The following is a 23,096-nucleotide window of genomic DNA, read 5'->3' on the forward strand; positions in this document are numbered from 1 at the left end:
AGGAAGCCACATATCCCAGAATATGGAAGAATATGAGGGATTTGGGAACCAACTGTTTTATGGGTTACTAGAAGCTCTCAAATCAGCAACAGTAAGCACAGTCAAGGGTTGGGAGGAGGTGCAAATCATTAGTGTGCAGTAAAACTAAACCAAGTAGCATTCCTTTAGCCAATCTCAGATCATTGGAATCTAATAGTTACCATCAGGAAAAACCCCAAACAGGGTCTTCCTGACAAGCACTCACAGTTTGAGGAAAGTTAAGGCTCCAGATGTGGCATCGGTATTAATTATAAGGTGATAGTCATTTTGGCATTTGCTGAAGGAAGCTTGACAGCCAGACAGTTAACCTGTTAGACATCGTTCCATTACATGTAGAGACTCTGTTCAAAGACTGTGAGGAGACACAAAAGGAAACCGTACTGCTTATCAAGAAACAATGTAAGAGAACATTCTATACATCTTTATCTCTTTAACTGAAAACTTGCTTATGAGGAGAGCTAACAGAATCAACAAAACCCAAGAAACTCAGACATAAAATCTACTCTAAGAGCAAAGAGAGATGACTCAAGGAAGAGAAGAGAATTTATAAATTAATCATCTGGTCTATGATTAAAAACTTGAGAGAGTAGTGAATTTCCAAAATAGAGCTTGCCATGTCAAATGAGCAATCAGAGAAGAAGACCACTGTCAAGCTTAAAACACTGATGGCAAAATATTTATTTTAAATAGAAAAAAAGGGATAAAGATACAAATAATAACCTGATATACAGAGAACCAACAAAGGAGGTCCCTCAGAAATAAGAATTACATGAGAAAACAAATCAAAACAAGATAAAATGAAAAACCAAAGGAAATCATCAAGTAACAAATGACAATTTCCTAGAGTTTAAATCAGACATTAAAATTTAGATCAAAATGGCTTGTAAAGGCTCCAGAAACACAAACTTTAAAAAATCAAGCATATTTAATCATATTATTCCAAAGTCCTAGAACTGCCAATTTTTGGAGAAAAAAAATATTTTTACCTATAATTCTATACAAGTCAAATTACAAATCAAATGCAAAGCTTAATAAAATTATATGAGGACTTCTATAGTGGCTCAGTGGCAACAAATCTGATTAGTATCCATGAGGATGCGCGTTTGATCCCTGGCCTCACTTGAGACTTAAGGATTTGGCATTGCTGTAGGGTGCAGACACTGCTATGATCTGAAGTGACTATGGTATAGGCCAGCAGCTACTGCTCTGATTCAATCCTTAGCCTGGGGACTTCCACATGCCATGGTGTGGCCCAAAAAGGAAAAAAAGGAACAAAGGAAGGAAGAAGGCAGGAAGGAAGAAATGATATGAAATGACATTGGTGCCTTTCTTCTGACAAAGTGTTCTTTAAAAATTCCTTCAGGGTAAGTGCTCAGAACTGAAACAGAGCAGGGCCCTGTGGGGGTCCTGGGCACAAGCTTTTGTATGTCCCCAATTTCTTGTTTTTAGGGAATAAGCTCCAGCCTCCAAGACCTTCCCTGAGTTCCAAAGGGCAATTGCAAACAGTTGCTAATCAGGGAAGGTAGGGGACCTGGAGGCCAGGGTGGAGCAGTCAAAAAATAATAGTGCAGCCTTGGAGCAGGAGCCTGGTTCCTCTTCAAGGAATATATGTAACAATACCTTTGAGTTCTTCTGCAAAACTAAAAAAAAATGAAACAAATGAAAGCCAGGGAGGAGGATTACTAGAACCAGTCCTGGAACCACTAAATAGCAACTGTGAGGAAGAATGCAAGTTGCATCCACCTTGATCCTTACTGGTGGCCCAATTTTCTACACCCAAACTGTAAAACTGATGCTGGAAAGATGTTACCAGAATCTGGGTTCTTGTTACGCAGTCGAAGAATGAACTCCATGAACATACAGGCAGCAAGCAAGCAAAGTCTTTATTAACAGAAAGCAAATAAGCTCCGAGGGCTGCTGGGAGCTGGAAAAATAGCCCCCCACTCTCTATTGTCCTTTAGGGGTTTTTAATCCCTTAAATATGGGGGGGGGGGAGATACCAACATGGGGTCCAGAAAGATGTGGTTTCTCCCACTGGCTTTGATAAATTACCTATATCAGTCCTTATTCAATAGGAGTTTTAGGGGTGGAAATGTTCTGTAGGTCTCATGGTTTATTTGCCTTTTTCTTCCTGTAAACTCAGTCACAGGGGATTAGGATTAATGTCCCTCTGGGTGTAGGTACACTCTCTATAGTAAACAAGGCCTGTGGGGATGTTAGTCCCTGGAGCCCTTAAGCCACAAATGTTAAGCAATAGCCATATCAAAGAATGCATAGAAGCCCTTGCTCCTTCTCTGACTATCTGAGTTAGTATTCTGCCTCAAAACCACTTCCTTATCTCTCCCAAAGTGCAGGGGAGGAGGGGGCACAGTCTTTAGGGCTTCGCCTGCTATGGGCTCCTTTGCTTAGCAAAACAATAAAGATATTTTTTCCCCTTCACCTAAAACTCTGTACTTGTGTTTCTATTCAGCACCAGTGGACAGAGGCCAAGTTTTGGCCACAAAAACAACAAATAATCAAAAACAATTTACACATCAGGTCAAAAAACAGTGGACCCAACCAGAAACATTATGATGAGAAGTACCAGAATGGCAGCAGGACAGATGACTTGGATTATAGAGTCATTTCAGATTAAAAACAAGAGGGGGTTTTTGTAAAGGAGGCATCCAGAAAAGGAGAAACCAGAGAATGAATAGTAGGATTAAAAATTTTAAAAAGCAAGAAAGTATGAAGGAAAATGATGAATAAAAAAAAGAAAGAGGAGAAAACAATTATGACAGATATGATCCAAGTATAAAGCAAATTAACCTATGTAATGATTTTAGGAAATTAAAGGAGATGATTTATTTGAACTTGATTCTAAGAAAATTCTCCCGAACATGACACAGAGTATAGTTATTGGATCAGAGGACAACTAAATGTAATCTTTATTCTTTTAACAACCAAAAAACATTTATGTAATCATAAAATGTGAAACTACTTTTTAGCATCAACCTAAGGACACCTAATAAACTTGTTTGTAGTTGCAATATAAAATTTTAATATTAAAACATCAATGATGTGAAAATTAAAGCCTAACTTACAGAAGGGAGTACATTAATATGGAAGAGAAAGTGGAAGGGAGCATGAGGAAATAAAATTCTAATCTTAAAAAAAATCAAGAGATATTACTGAATATTAATAGAACCTGAAACTGAGTTTTATGTATATCATTTAATGTTGAAAATGTAATCAATAGAAGAATTATAATGAAATTGGAGAGAAAAATCAGAGTATAGTATAAGCAAACTAAATTTTTATTTTTCACATTGAGGAGTCAATATTTTCCATAGTTGACAGATTGGGAAATAGTTGTATAATTATGCTAACTAAAAGTTGCTATTTTTCCTTAAAAATTGTAACCACAGTTGAAGAGGAATGAGACTGTAGACCAACAGTATTCTACAAGTGAGTTTTTCTGTTCAAATTGATTAGTTATCTGAGACATGTATTACTCCAATAAATATTCAAAAAGAAAAAATTAGGGTAGAGCATATAAGACCCACGTTTACCTTTATTGTTCTAGTATGGGGTTACTAGTGATTTTGTTTTCTTGATTTTACTTTTTGCATTTAAAACATTTGTTCTAAGGTATAGATATTTTTTGCTAATAAGAGGGAAACTCATAAGTATGTAAATAATTAAAATAATATGTGCAACTTATTAAATGTCTACAAAGTGCCCATTTACTCTGTGGGGAATTTTATATTGAATAAGTCTGAATCTAGTCTGAAAAATAGTTTAAAAATTATTGTTTCGTTTCACATGTGAATCAACTGAGGATCACTGTAACTTACTAACACAGGTTCACATAAGAATATGTCATTCTTCAAGCTAAGTTTTGGCCTCCCAAAACCAAGCTGTTTTTACCACCCTGCACTCATCCCAAAAGTTTATCATTTGTATAGGGGATGTTGCTTATTAACTTAAAATATAGGGGCCTGAATTATTTTTTTTATTTTTTTGCTTTTTAGGACCACACCATGACATATGCAAGTTCCCAGGCTAGAGATCAAATCAGAACTACAGCTGCCAGCCTATGCCATAGCACAGCAATGTGGGATCCAAGTCATATCCAAGCTCATGGCACTGCCATATCCTTAACCCACTGAGTGAGGCCAGGAATCAAACACACATCCTCATGGACCCTAGTCAGTTTCATTACCTGCTGAGCCATGAAGGAAACCCATATATATATATATATATATATATATACATACACATGTATTATATATATATTATATATAGGTATACATACATACACACACACACAATGGAATAATACTCAATCCTAAAAATGGACAAAACAGTGCCATTTGTAGTGACATGGATGGAACTAGAGACTCTCATACTGAGTGAAGTGAGTCAGAAAGAGAAAGACATCCTATGATATCACTTATATGTGGAGTATAAATTATGGCACAAATGACCTATCTACAAAATAGAAACAGATCATGGACATAGAGGACAGACTTGTGTTTGCCAGTGGGGAGGAAGAGTGAGTGGGATGAATTGGGGTTAGTAGATGCAAACTATTGCATTTGGAGTGGATAAGCAAAGACATCCTGCTGTATAGCACAGGGAACTGTATCTAATTGCTTGTGATGGAACATGATGGAGGATAACGTGAGAAAAACAATGTGTATATATGTATAACTGGGTCACTTTGCTGTACAACAGAAATTGGCAGAAGATTGTAAATCAATTATAATAAAAACATAAAAATTTCCAACAAACAAAAGTCAGGACCAGATAATTTCACAGGCAAATTTTATCACAAATTTAGAGAAGAGTTAACAAGTATCCTTCTGAAACTCTTGCAAAAAATTGCAGAGGAAGAAATGCTCCCAAGCTCCTGTATACCTACATCACCTGGAGAGCAACACCAGACAAAGACACCATAAAAAAAGAAAATTACAGACCAATATCATTCATGAATATAGACACAAAAATCCTCAAGAAAATATTAACAAACCAAATCCAACAATACATTGAAAGGGTTATATACCATGATCAAATGGGATTTATCCTTGGGATGGAAAGTTTCTTCAATATCCACAAATCAATCAATGTGATAAACCACAATGACAAACTGAAGAATAAAAACCATATGATCATCTCAACAGACACAGAAAAAGCTTTTGAGAAAATTCAACACCCATTTTTGATTAAAATAAAGTTCATAAAGTGGGCATACAGGGAATCTACCTCAGTATAATGGAGGCCATGTATGACAGACACACAGTTAACATCACACTCAATGGTGAAAAGCTGAAAGCAATTTCTGCTAAGACCAGGACAAGACCCCAAGGACGTCCACTCTATCCACTTTTATTCGACATAGTTTTGGATGTCCTAGCCTTGGTAATAAAAGAAGAAAAAAAAAAGACATAAAAGGAATCCTAATTGGAAAAGAAGAATTAAAATTGTTATTGTTTGCAGATGACATACTATAAATAGAAAATCCTGAAGATTCTACCAGAAAACTGCTAGAGTTCATCAATGAATTTTAATAATGTTGCAGGATACAAAATTAATATATAGAAATCAACTGCTTTCCCATACAATGACCATGAAAGATCAGAAAGAGATTAAGGAAAAAATACAATTTTCAATAACATCAAAATAAATAAAATATCTGGGAATAAACCTACCTAAAGAGGCAAAAGACACTGTTAAGACACTGATGAACGAAGTCAAAGATGGCATAGACAGGCAGATAGACCATGATCTTAGATTGACAGAATCAACAACACTATCAACATGAATGTACTACCCAGAGTAATCTATAGATTCAGTACAACCCCTATCCAGCTACAAATTGGCATTTTTCACATAACTGGAGCAAATGTTTTAAAATTTGTTTGGAAACACAAAAGACCACAAATAGCCAAAGTGATCCTGAAAAATGAAAACAGAGATAGAGGAATCAGGCTCCCCACCTACATACTTTACTACAAAGCTACAGTCATCACAACAGTATAGCACTGTCACAAAAGCAAAAATTTAGATCAGTGGAATGAGATAGAAAGTCTATAAATAAACCCACACACATACACACATACAATCAATTATCTACAGCAATAGAGGCAAGTGTATACAATGGAGAAAAGACAGTCTCTTCAATAAGTGGAGCTGGGAGAACTGGACAAACTACATGCAAAAAAAAAATTAGAACATTCTCTAACACCATACACAAAAATAAACTCAAATTAATAAAAGACCTAAACATAAGAATGGATACTATGAAACTCTTAGAGAAAAACATAGGCACGTTTATATAACTGAGGCAGTGTCTTTTTTGACACACTTGTTAGAGAAATGAAAATGGAAACAAAAATAAACAAATGAGAACTAATTAAGCTTAAAAGCTCTTGCATAGCAAAGGAAACCATTAACAAAAAAACAACTCACAGAATAGGAGAAAATATTTGCAAATGAGCAACTGATAAGGGATTCATCTTTAAAATATACAAACATTTCATTGAGATCAATATAAAAAAAAAATGGTCAGAAGATCTAACCAGATATTTCTCCAAAGAAGACAAACAGATGACCAAAAAGAACATGAAAAGATGTTCAACATCATTAATTATTAGAAAAATTCAAACCAAAACTACAATAAGTTATGGCCATCATCAAAAAATCTACAAATGAGGGGAGGGGATCAAGATGATGGAGGCATATGACATGGTATTCGCCTTCTCTCACAAATACATAAAAAAAAAACTATATGTAGGATGGTTCACACAGAACATCCATAGAATGCTGGCAGAAGACCTCAAGCCTCCAAAAACGGTGAGAAACCCTCCACATAACAGGGTAGAATAAAAAGAAGAAAATGAGAGAGAGAGAAAAGAATCAGTAAGGGACTAGCACTCCTGAGAGGGAGCTGTGAAAGAGGAAAAGAACACACACCCTGGGAAGCCTTCTGACAGGAAGATCAGCCAAGACAGAGGGACCTCAAAGCCTCAGAGAAAAGTACAGCAGCTGGACTGAGGAAGACAAAGCAGAGAGAGGACCACAAAAACCATTGGTACTACCTCCAAGGGCACCACAACTTGTGATACTCCAGCAGGGGCTGGGCACTGAGAAACAGGCTCTAGAGAATAAGAAAAATACAAGCAAAATGAAGAATCTCAGGAACTATTTATTCCCAATTAAACAAACAAGAGAATTCACCTGAAGTAGCAAACAATGAAACAGACTTTTGCAGTCTAACAGACACCAAGTTTGAAAAGGAGATAATGAAAATGTTGAAGGAATTAAGGGAAAATAGGAAGGAATTAAGAACAGATATGAACAGTAATGCAGCTTACTTTAGAAAGGAACTAGAAAATATATGGAAGAGAAAAGAAAAATTAGAAAATTCATTTGCAGAAATACAAGCTGAGTTAAAGAAACCAAAGAGCAGAATGAAAAAGGCAGAAGAACAAATTAGTGACTTGGATGATAGAATAATAGAAATCACCCAATCAGGATGGCAGACAGAAAACCAAATGAAAAAAAAAAGAATGAAAGCAATATAGGAGATCTATGGAACAATATAAAGTGGGCCAATCTACACATAACAGGGATTCCAGAAGGAGAAGAAAAAAGGAAAGGGGATTGAAAATATATTTGAAGAAATTATGGCTGAAAACTTTCCAAATCTAAAGGAAACCAATATCAAGGTATAGGAAGTACAGAGGGCCCCAAACAAGCTGAACCCAAACAGGCCCACACCAAGACACAGTATAATAAAAATGGCAAAAGTTTTGGATAAAGAGGATTTTAAAAGTGGCAAGCGAAAAACATAACCAATTGCAAGGGAACCCTCATAAGGATATCAAGTAATTTCTCTATAGAAACACTACAGGCCAAAAGAGAGTGGCAAGATATATTCAAAGTTCAAAAAGGGACATTTTTTCAGCCAAAAATACTCCACTCAGCAAGAATGTCATTTAAAATAGAAGGTGAAATAAAGAATTTCTCCAACCTACACAAACTGAAAGAGTACAACAATACTAAATCCATGCTAAAAGAAATACTGAAAGGGCTCCTTTAAATAAAAAGAAGTAAGAAAAATTAAGATGGAGGAAATCACAATTGGAAAGAAATCACTTAAATAAACCAGCATACAGATCTAAAAGAGAAAAGAAAAAAAGAACTATTGTAAAAGTGACAAAAAACACAAGGAACAGTAAAAAGGATAAACGTGAAAATGTTAAAAAAGGACATAAAAATCATAAAACGTAGGGAAGGAAAGTAAGAAAATCTAGACTATTTTTTAAGAATGTGTTTGAACCTATATAACTATTAGGCTAAAGCAACAGAAATAGGAAGGGATTAACATACTTTAAAAACAGGGAAACCACGAATCAAAACCAAATAAAACATTCACAAAAACTAAAAAGAAGAGGACAGGAGCATAAAATAAAATGAAATATTCCAACAAAAATAAGTAACTAAATAAAGGAGCAAAGGAGAAACATAGAATCAAGTGGCAAACAAGTTTTAAATGGCAATAAATACACATTTATCAATAATTACTTTAATGTCAATGAACTCAATGCTCCAATCAAAGGACATAGAGTTGTAGACTGCCTTAAAGAAAACAAGAGACTCATCTTAGTGCAAAGGACACGTATAAATTGAAAATAAGGGGATAGGAAAAGATATTCCATGTAAATGGAAAAGACAACAAAGCTTGAGTTGCAATACTCATATAAGACAAAATAGACTTTAAAACGAAGAAAGACAAAGAAGTCCACTATTTAATGACAAAAGGATCAATACAAATTATCAATTTGTATTACCCTAATATAGGAGTACCCAAAAACTTAATGACAAATACTTACAGATGTAAAAAGGAGAAATTGATGGAAATACAACAAAAGTAGGAGACTTTAACACCCCACTCATATCAATGGACAGACCCTCTAGACAGAAAATCAATAAGAGAAAAGAGATCCTAAATGACACAAGAGAAATTTAGACTTAATTGATATTTTCAGGACATTACATCCAAAAAAATGTCAATATAAATTCTTTTCAAGTGCACATGGAACATTCTCAATGACTGACCATGTAATGGGGCACTAAACTAACCTCAACAAATTTAAGAGCATAGAAATTATTTCAAGTATCTTCCCTGACCACAATGGCATGAAACTAGAAATCAACCAACCACAGGAAAAGAAGTGAGAAAAAAAGTATGCTTTTATTGTATTTTCATCAATTTCTCCTTTTACATCTGTTAGTATTTGTTGTAAGCATTTCTGTGTTCCTATAGGGGCATATATATTGACAAGTGTAATATCCCCTTCTTGAATTGATCCTTTTACAATTAAATAGAGACTAAACATTTATCATTATATGAGACTAAACAACAATGCCACTAAAAAATTGATGGGTCAATGAGGAAATCAAAAGGGAAATTTAAAAAATACCTCGAGAGAATTCCTGACATGCCTGTGGTATGAACCCAATTAGGATCCATGAGGATGAAGGTTTGATCCCTGGCCTTGCTCAGTGGGTTAAGGACCTGGCATTGCTGTGGCTGTGGTGTAGGCTAGCAGCTGCAGCTCTTCTTCCACCTCAGCCTGGGAACCTCCATACGCCCTTGGTGCAGGCCTAAAAAGACAAAAATAAATAAATAAATAAACCTTGAAACAAATAATAAAGAAAAACATAACCATTCAAAATCTATGGGATGTCCCAAAGTTCATGGAAGGAAGTTCATAGTGACACAGGTCATCCTCAGAAAAGAAGAAAAATCTCAACAATTTAACCTAAAACCAAGAAGAATTAGAAAAAGAAGAACAAACAGAACCTAAAGTCAGCAGAGGAAATCAATAAAATAGAGATTCACAAATCAAAAACCACATGATCATCTCAATAAATTCAGAAAAGGAATCTGACAAAATCCAACATCCATTTATGATAAAAACTCTTGCCAAAGTAGGTATAGAGGAATGTATTTTAATATAATCAAAGCCATTTAAGGACAAACCCATAGCCAATATAATACTCAATGGAGAAAAGCTGAAAGCCTTTCCACTAAAATCTGGAACAAGACAAGGATGCCCACTTTCACCATTTTTATTCAGCATAGTTTTGGAAGTCCTAGCCACAGCAATCAGACAACCAAAGAAAGAAAAGGTATCCAAACTGGAAGACAAGAGGGAATATTTTTGCTCTATGAATATGACATGATACTATACATAGAAAACCCTAAGGACTCCATGCAAAAACTGCTCGAACTGATCAATGATTTCAGCAAAGTAGCAGGATACAAGATTCACAATCGGAAATAGGTTGCACTTCTGTATACTAGCAGTAAATATTAGGAAATGAATATAAACATACAATTCCTTTTAGAGTCATACCCCCCAAAATAAAATATCTATAAGTAAACATAAGGAGGTGAAATACTTATATGCTGAGAACTATAAAACATTAATAAAGGAAATAAAAGAGGATTCAAAGAAATGGAAAGATATTCTATGCTCCTGGTTTGGAAGAAATAGTATTGTAAAGATGGCCATACTACCCAAAGCAATCTATAGATTCAATGCAATCCCTATCAAATGACCCATGAAATTTTTCACAGAACTAGAACAAACAATCCAAAAATTAATATGAAACCATGAAAGACCCAGAATTGCCAAAGGAATTCTGAAGAAAAAAAAAAAAAAAAAAAAGCAGGAGGCATAATTCTCCCAGACCTCAGACAATATTTCAAAGCTACAGTAATCAAGACAGTTTTGTACTGGTACATACAGACCAATAGAACAGAATAGAGAACCCACAAATAAGCCCAGACACCTATGGTCCATTAAACTAACTTCTTGTGGGATGGAACACGATGGAGGATAATATGAAAAAAAAAAAATATATATATATATATGTGTGTGTGTGTACGTACACTTTGGTGTAAAGCAGAAATTGCAGAACATTGTAAATCAACTATAATAATTTTTTTTTAAAATCTACAAATGGCAAAAGCTGGAGAGGATGTGAAGAAAAGAGAGCCTTCCTACAACATTGGTGGGAATGTAAGCTGGTGGAACCATTGTGGAGAACAGTATGGTGCTTCCTAAAAAACTAAACAGAGAACCACCATAAGATCCACCCATCACACTCCTGGTCATAAATCCAGAGAAAACCATAATTTGAAAAGATACACGTACACCAATGTTCATTGCAGAATGATTTTCAATAGCCAAGATGTGGAAGCAACCTAAATAAATGCCCATTGACAAAGGAGACAGAGGACTGGATAAAGAAGATGTGGTACATGTATACAGTGGAATATTAGCCATGAAAAAGAATAAAATAGGAGTGCCCATCGTGGAAATGAATCTGACTAGCATCCATGAGGACACAGGTTCAATCCCTGGCCTCATTCAGTGGGTTAAGGATCCAGTGTTGCCATGAGCTGTGGTATAGGTCACAGATGCAGCTCAGATCCCAAGTTGCTATGGCTGTGGTGTAGGCTGGCAGCTACACCTCCATTTTGACCCCTAACCTGGGAACCTCCATATGCTGCAGATGCAGCCCTAAAAAGAGAAAAAAAAAAAAAAAGAAAAACAGAAAAAAAAAGCATAAAAGAATGTCATTTGCAGCAACAAGAATGGACCTAGAGGTTATCATATAACATGGATGAACCTGAAGTAAGTCAGACAGAGAAATATAAATATCATATACCTAACTAACATATGGAATCCAATTTAAAAATGATATAAAATAACTTACAAGACATAAAACTGACTCAGAGATTTTGAAACCAAATTTATGGTGACTATATGGGAAACATGGCAGGATGGGGATTAAATCAGGGGGTTTAGATTAACATATACACACTACTGTGTATAAAATAGATGGGTAAAGGGGACCTGCTGTATAACACAGGGTAAACTTTTGAATACTGTGTAATTAGTTGTGCAGGAAAATAATCTGAAAAGGAACATATATATGCATATGTATAACTGAGGTACTTTGCTGTACACCTGAAATGAACACAATTTTGTAAGTCAATTATATTCCAATAAAATTTATTTTAAAAAATAAAGAGTTCAGATTCTCAGTCAGTATACTTAGCTTCAAAAATTTTTCTTCACCACTTAGCAGTCTGACTTTGTTATTCTCCTTTTGGTGCCTTCATTTCTCAACCATAAGATGGAAACTTAAAAAGTACTTTAGCTGACCATATCAGCTGTCTCTCAGACATTGATCTGTTCCTTTCTCATTTGCAATAGAACCCCAATTTGATTTCTAGAAATATGTCCAGCTAAATCTCTTGTTTCTCTGGTTCCTTTCAGGGTAAGGGTTTCTATGAAACAGTTCCAGCCAACAAGATGTAAATGGAAATCAGTTGTGGGTTGTGACCAATGCAAAGTCTTTCTTGATAGAAAAAGAAAGGAGATTTGGCTTTTGGTCTGTCCTACCCTCCTCTGTTTTATTTGCCTCAAACAAGGACACAGTGCAAGGATCTGGATCTGCAATCTTGCCAACATGTGAGGAAACTAATTTTTGACATTAAGTTAATATCAGCTACCAATTCTTAGCTTTCCTGTGAAGTGAGAAAAATTAATGGGTCTAAACCGGCATGCAGTGGTGTTCTGCCCCATATAACCAAATGAATTTCCAGCTCACCGTAACGTAAAGATAAAATGAAGTAATGCATATAAAGAATTAAGATTAGAGCCCAGCACAAAGAAAGTAATTGTTATTGGCAACATTGAGGGAGGGAAGGAAATGTTAAAGAAGCATACAATTTTTCATCTTAAAATCTAGGTTTTTCATCTTAAGCTGAAGAGGCTCAGAGCATTCAATAACTTGCTCAAGAAAACTCATATGAGATTTTATTTCTCTTCACTATTTAGTATTGTGAAATATGACGTTTATTAAGCACCTGCTATGCAACAAATATCTCTTAAGGGTCTGAGCAATACCCTCGTAATGCTTACTTCCAGTGATACATATTCCAAGACTAAAACTAATATTCAACCCATTTAAAGATTGATTGAATTAAATTACAAAGAGCTTTGATACTGAAGTTTAGCTTTTACCTGAGCAGAGCAGAGGTGGGTTGATTAGTTACCAAATCCCTTTGCTATTTATATCAATTAAATTTATGTTAAGATCACAGTGCATTTTATAGACTCAAACAAACGGCTGAGATCCCATAGACAGGGCAGAAACAATGGCTGTTCCGGTTCCGACAAGCAAGATTCCAACTTACCTGAACACTGACACTAGCATATATCAACTCCAACTCTTGCTCTATCCTTGAATTCCTCCACTTGACTTAGAGGTCAGCAGGAGATGAGGAGAATGTTGGCTTGACCTGGTTTGAATCACATATTCACTTCGCCGGTAAGAGAAGTATATGGCCTTGACTGACAGACCCGCCATATTGCTTACAAACGGAGAGAAGTGATTCCCCAATAAGAAATGACTGTGCTGCCTCCAAGAAAAGGCAGAATGAATGTGGGATTACAAAACAAATCACCTACTTACTAAAACAAGGACTCTAGCAAAAAGTACAGAATAAATATGAGACTGTGGACACAAGTAACTCCCTAGCTGTGGATGGGGTGTGGAATTTAAAGAGAACACTACTAGAATCCTAGCCAAGGCTCAGAATTGCCTTAGCCAGTCGCTATGTGTCAGCATGTGGTATTTTGTGATTGAAAAGAGAAAGTAGTAAACTTGCCTTCCTATTCTTTTCAGTGTATCTTACCAATTCTCTTTTATAGTCTAAGACATTCTTACCTGGAATGTTTAGAGAATATTTTTCTCATTGCTTACACAGACTTTTGTTTTAAAAAAAAAAAAATACAGTTTAGAAAGTAAAATAGTTGCTCAATCTTAGAAAACTGGGCCAGGAGGCCAATTAGCGTACCTCTCTAGCTAGCAGGACTATCAAGATGGTTAAGGAGTGTTACCTCCTATAGAGGAAAAGGTCTGCTAAGCTGGGAATCAATTTGACATACCAGTTTTCCATTGACCCCCATCAGTTCTGTTTTCTTTTACCCTTGATTTTTAAGGAAATTTGTATTCATTGTTCTTTATATCCTCTTTTCCCATTGGTGTTGCTATTACCATAACATTTTGATTTCTCCTCTGAGTTTTAATTCTTTATCTCATATTCCACACTTATAACTCCAGTTGCCAATACTATTTGGACAATTCATTGATGTGTAACATTTTTCCTTTTAGCAGAGCATAGCTAAAAGGGAAAACTTTCAGAACAGACCATATAAGAGGTAAAAACACTATTTAAATGGATGGATGTTGTAAGACCCTACTGATCTACTGCCCACACTCTTTTTTTCCATTTCTCACTTCTGAGTTGCTCTCCTTCAGCTTCAGTGTACTTTTGATATCAATTAGCTGCACCTGAAAGTCTTCTAGGGTATTGGAGACACTTGGCCCAGAGGCAGGGAGAGCCAGAATGCTTTGGAAGTTACATCTCCCTGCTACTCTGAGGCCCTTAGCCAGAGGCTGATAGTTGTGTGAGTAAGAATTCCCAGCATCCTGTGAGGTCATGGTGAAGCTGCCTTCAAAAAGACTTGACCTGAAACAGAACCCTTCCTGGCTTCTTCATCAGTGTTGTATGCAAAATCCCAAGGCAAGAACTGGCTGCTTTGTCTAAGAACCCGAGAGAACATTGGCACAGAGAGTTTGAAGAGAAAAGTAGTATAAAATGAAGTGGGGAAGACAGCTAAGGGTCATATCATGCAGACCTCTAAGGAATGTGGATATATTCACAGTACAGTAATTCATACCTATTGCCACTTTCTCCCTCATAAAAAACAAACAAAAAATGCTGTATTCGAAAACAGTAGCCACAGTCGGGGGGCTGCCATGAAAATGAATGCAATAGGCTGATATTTTCTGTATTTCTGTTGCTGATGAAAGTGGCCTGGGCCATTTAATTAATTTTCTAGTGGGGTTGGGGCAATTAATGGCCAGGCCATACCAAAGGAATCTCCCTATTCACCACGAATAGAGGATAATTCTTAATTGAAAGTTGGGAGTTGAGTATCCAGAGGCAGTGGGCTAATATCCAAACCTTTAAGATTAGCTGGATGTTATAAAAACATAGTTTAGTCGATCTAGGCCCTGTCTAAGAGCTGTGGGCTGAACACATCAATAATGGGGTTTCTACAAAATGACCTGATCAGCAAAAACCTAGAATATAGAGTATCCAAAACACAACCTATGGCAGACATGCCCGATTGATGACTTTGTTGTAGTTCTGCTCCCTAGAAAAGAGGCAAAACTTTATTCGTAGCTAGGATTTGTACATTTATCTTACCACCATTTTTAAAATATGCTCTTTTCTGAAGATTATCCATATATAGTTTTTTATTTTTAATCATTTAATTTTCATTATGCTAGTAAGTACATTTTTAAAATAATATAATAGAAAATTATTTTGACATATATTATTTTTCTAAGATTTAGATTTTAATATACCAAGTATTCTTTTAGTGCAGGTTAGACTTTCATGCTTACAAAATACATGCTTAACTAATCACCACACAGAATTATGACTGCTAGAAAAGATATTCTAAAGCTGCCTTAATATCCTGCAATACATGAAAAAAAGAACAAGCATATGGAGAGCCACTCTTTTATAGGTCTAATTAACTTTTAAATATCACATTTGACAGATGATTACTATTCATAGGATTAGAATTTATTTCAGCTTATTACTTATTAGTAATAATGATATACACGGTTTTATATTTTTGTGTTAAAATCTCAATTATGACTTAAGTGTGAGTGCCATATCCTGCAATTTCTCAGATATTTAGACGTGATAGATTAAAACCATGTCTACTTTTTCTGTTTACTTGAAGATATTTAACACCAGAAAAAGATTAAGAAAAAAGAAACACTTCATATGTATGCATGCATTTTTATAAGAAAAAAAGCAGCTCAGCCAATATGCTATTTGTAGCTACTTCCAAATTTAATTTTATGATGTTTTAAAAAAATTTTTGCAGTCTCACCTAAGGTGACAGCTGTGAGGCCTAAATAAGTAAAATCCAAAAGGATGTAAAATACATGTAAGGATTTGAACATGAGCAGAACCTGAAGTGAATAAATCTTTTTATTCCCAATCTTCTCAGTGCTCTTATTGAAAAATCAGCCTTATTGTCCGTAATCTCCATGGCCTCATACAGGGCAGCTGCTAAATTAGTGTGATAGAATTTCCAGCCTCAAGGGCTTCAAGAGGGGATTTTGAGAGACCTACCATGCATCAAACTACAATAGACTAAAGGGTTTAATGGCATCATCTTATTTACCCCTAATGACCACATATGACTATATATATATGTATATATATATTAGATATTAGTATCTCCTTTTTATAGATGAGGCACTAAGTGTTGAATAGGTTAATGACTTACCCAGCATAGCTCTTAATCAGCAAAGGGAGATTTAAGGTCTGAATCCCTTCCCCAAACCACAAGACTAAACATTCAAATTTAGCACTAGCATAATTGTGATGTTTAAGCTTAATAAGAAATCAGATCAATGTACAAAAACACATTGATAAATAATCACACAGTTGAAGAAAAAGTCCTAATCTAGTCTCAACTGTCATTCTGCTTTTGCATGGCCACAAAAAACACAGTGCTAAAGCAGAACATTTCAGGTCCAGAGAAAAAGGAGCATTTTTTCAGAATCCATCTTGTGTGCTTAGAAAAGAAATCGCAAACTGTTAGCAAGTACACAGGCTGATGTACTAAATAATTCACACTGCCCATCACAAATGTTTTTTTTCTAAGTAGAATGCACAATGAACCTACTATTCCAAAATGTTATACTTGTAATAAAGTGACTTTAAACATGACTTTCCTACCTGATAATGTTCATCAAGCACACGCATGCTGATTCTCAGTCAATATTGATTTGGCAGATCAATACCCTGGATATTTATCTAGATTTAAGATAGATGGGATTTATCTAGATAATTACTAGATACTTTTTTTAAAAACCTACATACTTTTTTTAAAAAACTGACTTTAAACCAACAGTGTGATTAAGAGGAGACTCTTTGACCTAGAACACGAGGATTAGACATTTGTACACCGCATGGTAGAATGTTTTGCAGCTTGGGGCAAACAAATTCTCATTATTAGCACCTCTGTTTCTTCAACTTCGCTTTCTCTCTCTCTTCCCCCATCAATCTTACAAGATTTGTTTCTCTCCTGTTCCATTCAAGGATCTTTGCTCTAATAAAAAACAAAATGTAAGAAGTTTTCTCATTCTGGATATACTTTTTACTGCTCAAAGTACAGCACAGAGAATTAAGTTTTCAAAAACCAAGTGATAAAAAAGAAAGAAAAAGATTAAAGAACATGAAAGTGCTACAGAGATAGACCCAATAAAAAAATGTATAGTGTCTTTTTTTTTAAACTCTGAATTTTCTTCTTTTGAGGACAGCCATGTTCTTTTCAAAGTACATTTATCTGGAATCACTTTTTTCTATTTTTATCAATTCTTTGTTAAGTTATTGATATATATTTTAAACAACAGGCATTCTCTGTTTTATTTCTTTCTACAAAATATAGATAAAACACTCCTTCCAACAATATTATTCTCCCAGTACACAGGATATGAAATCTTTGCAGAAAAATACAAAGGGAAAAGAAAGCTAGTAGGTTGGAAATGGGACATAGGAGAAAAGTTTGGACAAAGTACAAGCAGACAATTTATCTCCCTTCTCTTCAGACAAAAATAATATTAATGTCAAAATAAAGTATAAATGTGAACAATCTCCTCAGAATCCACAAACAATCCAGGAAAGTGAGAATATTGATGAAATCTTCCATCTCTTCTAAACCCATCAGTAAGAAAACAACTGAAGCCCATCACAGGCTTATAACAAAGGGTTATAAGGAAACATCTACCATAATACGCCACACTTGGTATTCAAATGTAAAATAGGCTAAAGTAAATCTGCCCCTGCCTCCCTTTCCTTAGTCTTTCTCTTTAACCAAATCACCAAATAAATTTAGAAGGTAATGACAACAACTCAAAAATAGCAATGCCGCTTGTCTTCCATCATTGCAATGTTATTTAGGATCCTCTCAGTTGAAATATCAGATTTGCTTATAGGCTATTCAGATTTATATCAATCATGCTTCTATTTAACCATCTTAATGGAAATACCACATACTGGGGACTAATTAAATGCATTATGATTCAATTATTCAAGACAAAATATTCAGCTAAAAAGAATATCTAATGATATGGGAAAATAGTTATTTTATTTTGCTAAGAGGAAAAAGCAAGTTAAAAATTTTATATTAAATATGAATCATTTTTGCACAAGTGTGCAGATACAGAAAGAGATCAGAAGGTCATATACCAAATATGAACAGTGACTACTTGTATGTGATGGTGGCCAGGCGTCTCACATCATTGCTTTTTCACTTGTGATTTCAGCCAGTATAACTGAATTGTCCTTTTCTGAAAATTTACTACACCTTTATTTTTCTCTGTGCCTCTTATCTCTATGTAAGTCTTAACTCTTTTGAACAACAGTTCAAATTTTGTTGCTTGCATACCTTAGTTACCTGAATGGATGAGCTAATGTGAACAATCATGCCACAGCTCTTGAAACCCAATCTAAGCTCCTTGAGGGCAGAATCCATATCTTATAAACTTTGCAGCTTCCACAGCAATAGAAAAGTGGTTTGGTTAAAAAAAAAAAAAAAAAAAAAAAAAAAACCAACCCTACAGGATTATAAAGGAATTCTCCAGAGCAAACTCAGACGTGCATGTACATACACACACACGGGTTTTTTTTGGGGGGTGGGGTATTTGTTTTTTTCCCAGTGGAGGCTCTTTAGTCCTATTTATTTGACCTAATCGTCAACCAAGTCAAATTATAAAATCTCAACTGAATGGGATCTGGAGGAAAGCCCATAATATGTTGAATTTCCTCCACAAGAGCCCTTCTGTATCTAATTAGGCTTAAATATCTCTAGCCACAAAGAATTCGCTTAACATATGGAGCTTATTCTATTTGTACATATCTTCTAAACAGTGAAAAATTGTTAATGCTTTGGCAAAACACACATATTTAAATCTTAAAAATTCCTATCCTAATCACTAGATAATATTTTAACATATTATAATAAAATTTTAAATTCAAAGAAATTAAACAATAGAATACCCTTGTTTCTTAATATTGATTGCTTTCCTTCCATTCAATATCTATCTTAATTAAAGTGTGTTATTTAAAATTTACCTGACAGAAAATAAAATATTAAAACAAAGCATGCTATTATTATATTTTTATCAACACTTTTTTAATTTCCTCCATCATTGAATCCTAGTCCTTATGTCTTGATATTTTAAGCTTTAAGCCTATATGGATAAAAACCAAAGTTACATTTTCACCATGGTGGACAACATTGAAAAAAAATATATTAGGGCAGGCAGGGAATAGCAAACTTTTTCTGAGAAGGGCCAGACAATATTTTCTGCTTTGAGGGCCAGAGGATCTCTATGGCAACTATTCAACTCTGCTATTGTAGGGCAAAAGCATCCATAGACAACATATCAACAAATAGATGTAACTATGAAGCTGTTCTAGTAAAACTTTACTTTGGTCTGATGAAGCCAAACTTTGGCTTGATGCTGCCATTGTTGGATGGCCCCTGTATAATTGGAGAACTACCCACCCACTATTAAAATGAACTGCATAATGTATATCATTAACCCAGTGGGGCTATGGAGAGTAGTATTAAATCAATTGAATATGTATTTATTAAGCCCATGATGTGAGTTTAGCATTGCAATAAATCAAGTTTTATGAGAGTATAATTTAAGAATTATAAGAAAACAGATTTAAGATTATGCAACAAAATCAAGTAATTCAACTCAAAATATCTATTTGAGAGTATGAAAAAACAACAGTGTATACATCTCTGTGCACACTCAGTATTCCTGGTTCTCCCACTTTCCAACCCATCCCCCAGGAGGATGTTGATAAAGAATTTAATTTTCCTTAAAGGAGAATACATACCAAGTTATTTCCTTACCTCATTCTTAAGTTTTTCAGAAGAAATAAGTGTAATAGTTTCTAAATGGCCTATTGTGAGCAATTCTGACTTTGGGAAAACAAAAGCAAAAGGAAAGACAAAAACTCCTGAAAACTCTCCAAAGCAGGGCCTGGAAGTAGGGGCTGGAGAATAAAAGTTGACTCACGATCTGAAAGTTGGCACACTTTCCATCATCCTTAAAAAGTCCATTGCTAAGCCTTAGCAGATTTGTGGTTTAGTTCATAGGTTTAACACACACAATGCTGGTTTCCCAGCAGTTATGAGAGATGTATTAAATTCACATAATATTGAAGATTTGCATTTTATAATCCTTGTATATGATTAACATTTTGTTTGAAAAGGGACTAATACTGTGATTCAGGGCAAAAAAATGTTTTTAGCCTACTTAAAAACAGCTTTTTTTTTTTGTCTTTTTGCATTTTATTGAGCAGCTCCCATGACATATGGAGATTCCCAGGCTAGGGGTCGAATTGGAGCTGTAGCCACCGGCCTACGCCAGAGCCACAGCAACTCGGAATCCGAGCCATGTCTGCCACACACACCATAGCTCATGGCAAAGCCGGATCCTTAACCCACTGAGCAAGGGCAGGGATCGAACCCGCAACCTCATGGTTCCTAGTCGGATTCGTTAACCACTGCGCCACGACGGGAACTCCAAAAACAGCTTTTAAAGACAGTTTTTTGAAAGAAGTTTTAGGTTTACAATGCCGTGAGAGAAAAATGTAGAGATTTCCCATGTACCCCAGCCCCTATACATGTATAACCTCACCATCAACATCATTCACCAGCCTGTTACATTTTTACCAAGGAGGGACATACATTGACACATTATAATCGCCCAAAGTGTACAGGCTTCACTCATGGTGTTGTACATTCTTTGAGTTTAGACAAATATATAATGACATATATACATTTTTATAGTGTCTTATAGAGTGTTTTCATTGTCCCTAAATTTCTCACTGCTCTGCCTAATCATTTTTCCCACTCCAATCCACCCTTGGCAACCACTGGTCTATGTAGTGTCACCATAGTTTTGCCTTTCCCAGAATTTTACCTAGTTGGAATTTTTCAGTATGTAGATTTTTCAGATTGGCTTCTTTCACACAGTAATATGCATTTAAGTTTCCTCCATGTTTTTCCATGTTTTTTTTAATTTAATTAATTTATTTTATAATTTCTCCCATCACACTTTTTTTTTTTCCCCACTGTACAGTATGGGGCCCCAGTTACACTAATATACAGCACAAATGAACCTTTCCATGGAAAAGAAAATCATGGACTTGGAGAATAGCATTGCGGTTGCTGGGGGGGGGAGGGAGGAGGAGGGATCAGGAGCTTGGGGTTAATGGATGCAAACTATTGCTTTTGGAATGGATTAACAATGAGATCCTGCTGCGTAGCACTGAGAACTATGTCTAGATTCTTACAACATGGCACAGCAATGGTAGAAAAAATTGTGTATACATGTATATGTAACTGGTTTGATAGCTCATTTCTTTTTGGTGCTGAGTGATAGTCCATTCTCTATATGTATTATGGTTTATTTATCCATTCACCTACTAAAGGGCATCTTAATTGTTTTCAAGTGTTGGCAGCTATGAAGAAAGCTACTACTATAAACTATGCTGTTGAGGTTTTTGTGTGGACATACATTTTCAGCAAATTTGGGTACATATCAAGGAGCATAATTTCTGGATTGTGTGTATAATAAGAGTATATTTAGTTTTGTGAGAAACTGCCAAAGTGTTTTCTAAAGTGGCTGTATCATTTCTTCTTCCCACTAGCACAAAATAAGAGTTCCTGCTGCTCCAAATCCTCACCAGCATTCAGAGTCATCAGTGTTCTGGATTTTGGCCATTCAAGTAAGTGTATAGTAGTATCTCATTGTTTTAATTTGCATTTCTCTAATAATATATAATGTAGCACATATTTTCACATGCTTAGATGCCATATATATATCTTCGGTAAGATGTCTAGCCTTTTTTTTTTTTTTTTTAAATTATCAGGCTTGCAAAGGGAAGTCACTATTTGTCTGCACACAATTTTTTTTCTTTTGTTTTTTTTAATATGTTAGCCATCTTGATCATTTAAAACACTTATTCCAGGAGTTCCCATTGCAGTGCAGCAGAAATGAATCTGACTAGTATCCATGAGGATGTGGGTTCAATCCTTGGCCTCACTCACTGAGTCAGGGATCCTGCGTTGCCTTGAATTGTGGTATAGGTCGCAAACATGGCTTGGATCCTGCACTTCTGTGGCTGTGGCATAGGCCAGTGGCAACAGCTCCAATTTGACCCGTAGCCTGGGAACTCCCATATGCCATAGGTGCAGCCCTAAAAAGCAAAAACAAACAAAAAGAAAACACACGTATTTCATATTTTCATATAATATATACAAGCATGTGATTATTAATATGTGTAATTAATATGTTATTAACATAAACATACTTCATAATAGGCCACTATAATAATCTAAGAGCATGTAACTCATGTAACTTTTCATGTTACTTATTCTCATGTAACTTAATTTGCAAGTAAATATAACTTCCCCAATGGATGGTTTTAGGGGCTTATAATGTCATCAGGACTCAGCTTTTATTATATCTTCATTTAATTTTCTCCCACGTTGGCTTAATTTCACCATTTTAAGTGGAACAAGAGATGGCTACCCACAACCTATCAAGTTTAATAGAAAAGACATCATATCTCACTTTCAAGAGTCTTCGAAGAAGTTTCCATCATCTGTCTGGTGGGCTATGAGGGCCTTGTGCTCATCCTTGAATTAATCACCATGTTACTGATCACCTGGGCCGAAGTTTTAAGTAAACTCCTAGAGTCAGGGGAGGAGCCCCATGTAGAGTAGAAACATATTAATACTAGAAGGTGAGTGTTTTCCAGAAAGAAAATTTGAAAATACAAAAAGAGCATTCTATGACGA

General features: G+C 35.3%; 1 long non-coding RNA gene across 1 annotated transcript in view; it reads right to left on the reverse strand.

Moving 5' to 3' along the window:
- The window catches only part of LOC146397403 (uncharacterized), a 336,760-nt gene extending 323,113 nt beyond the window's left edge, over positions 1-13,647 (reverse strand). The window contains exons 1-2 of the long non-coding RNA XR_014823565.1: positions 13,307-13,647; positions 245-391 (exon numbers count right to left, since the gene is read on the reverse strand). This is a non-coding gene — a long non-coding RNA (uncharacterized LOC146397403). The remainder of the gene's footprint in view (positions 1-244; positions 392-13,306) is intronic.
- Between the last annotated feature and the right edge of the window lie 9,449 nt (positions 13,648-23,096).

This window comes from Sus scrofa, chromosome 13 (genome assembly GCF_054392235.1).
Source record: "Sus scrofa isolate SSC_HxYL_T2T_F1_AM1 chromosome 13, Sscrofa_HxYL_maternal_Yorkshire_Landrace_v2.0, whole genome shotgun sequence".
Lineage (NCBI taxonomy): Eukaryota > Metazoa > Chordata > Mammalia > Artiodactyla > Suidae > Sus > Sus scrofa.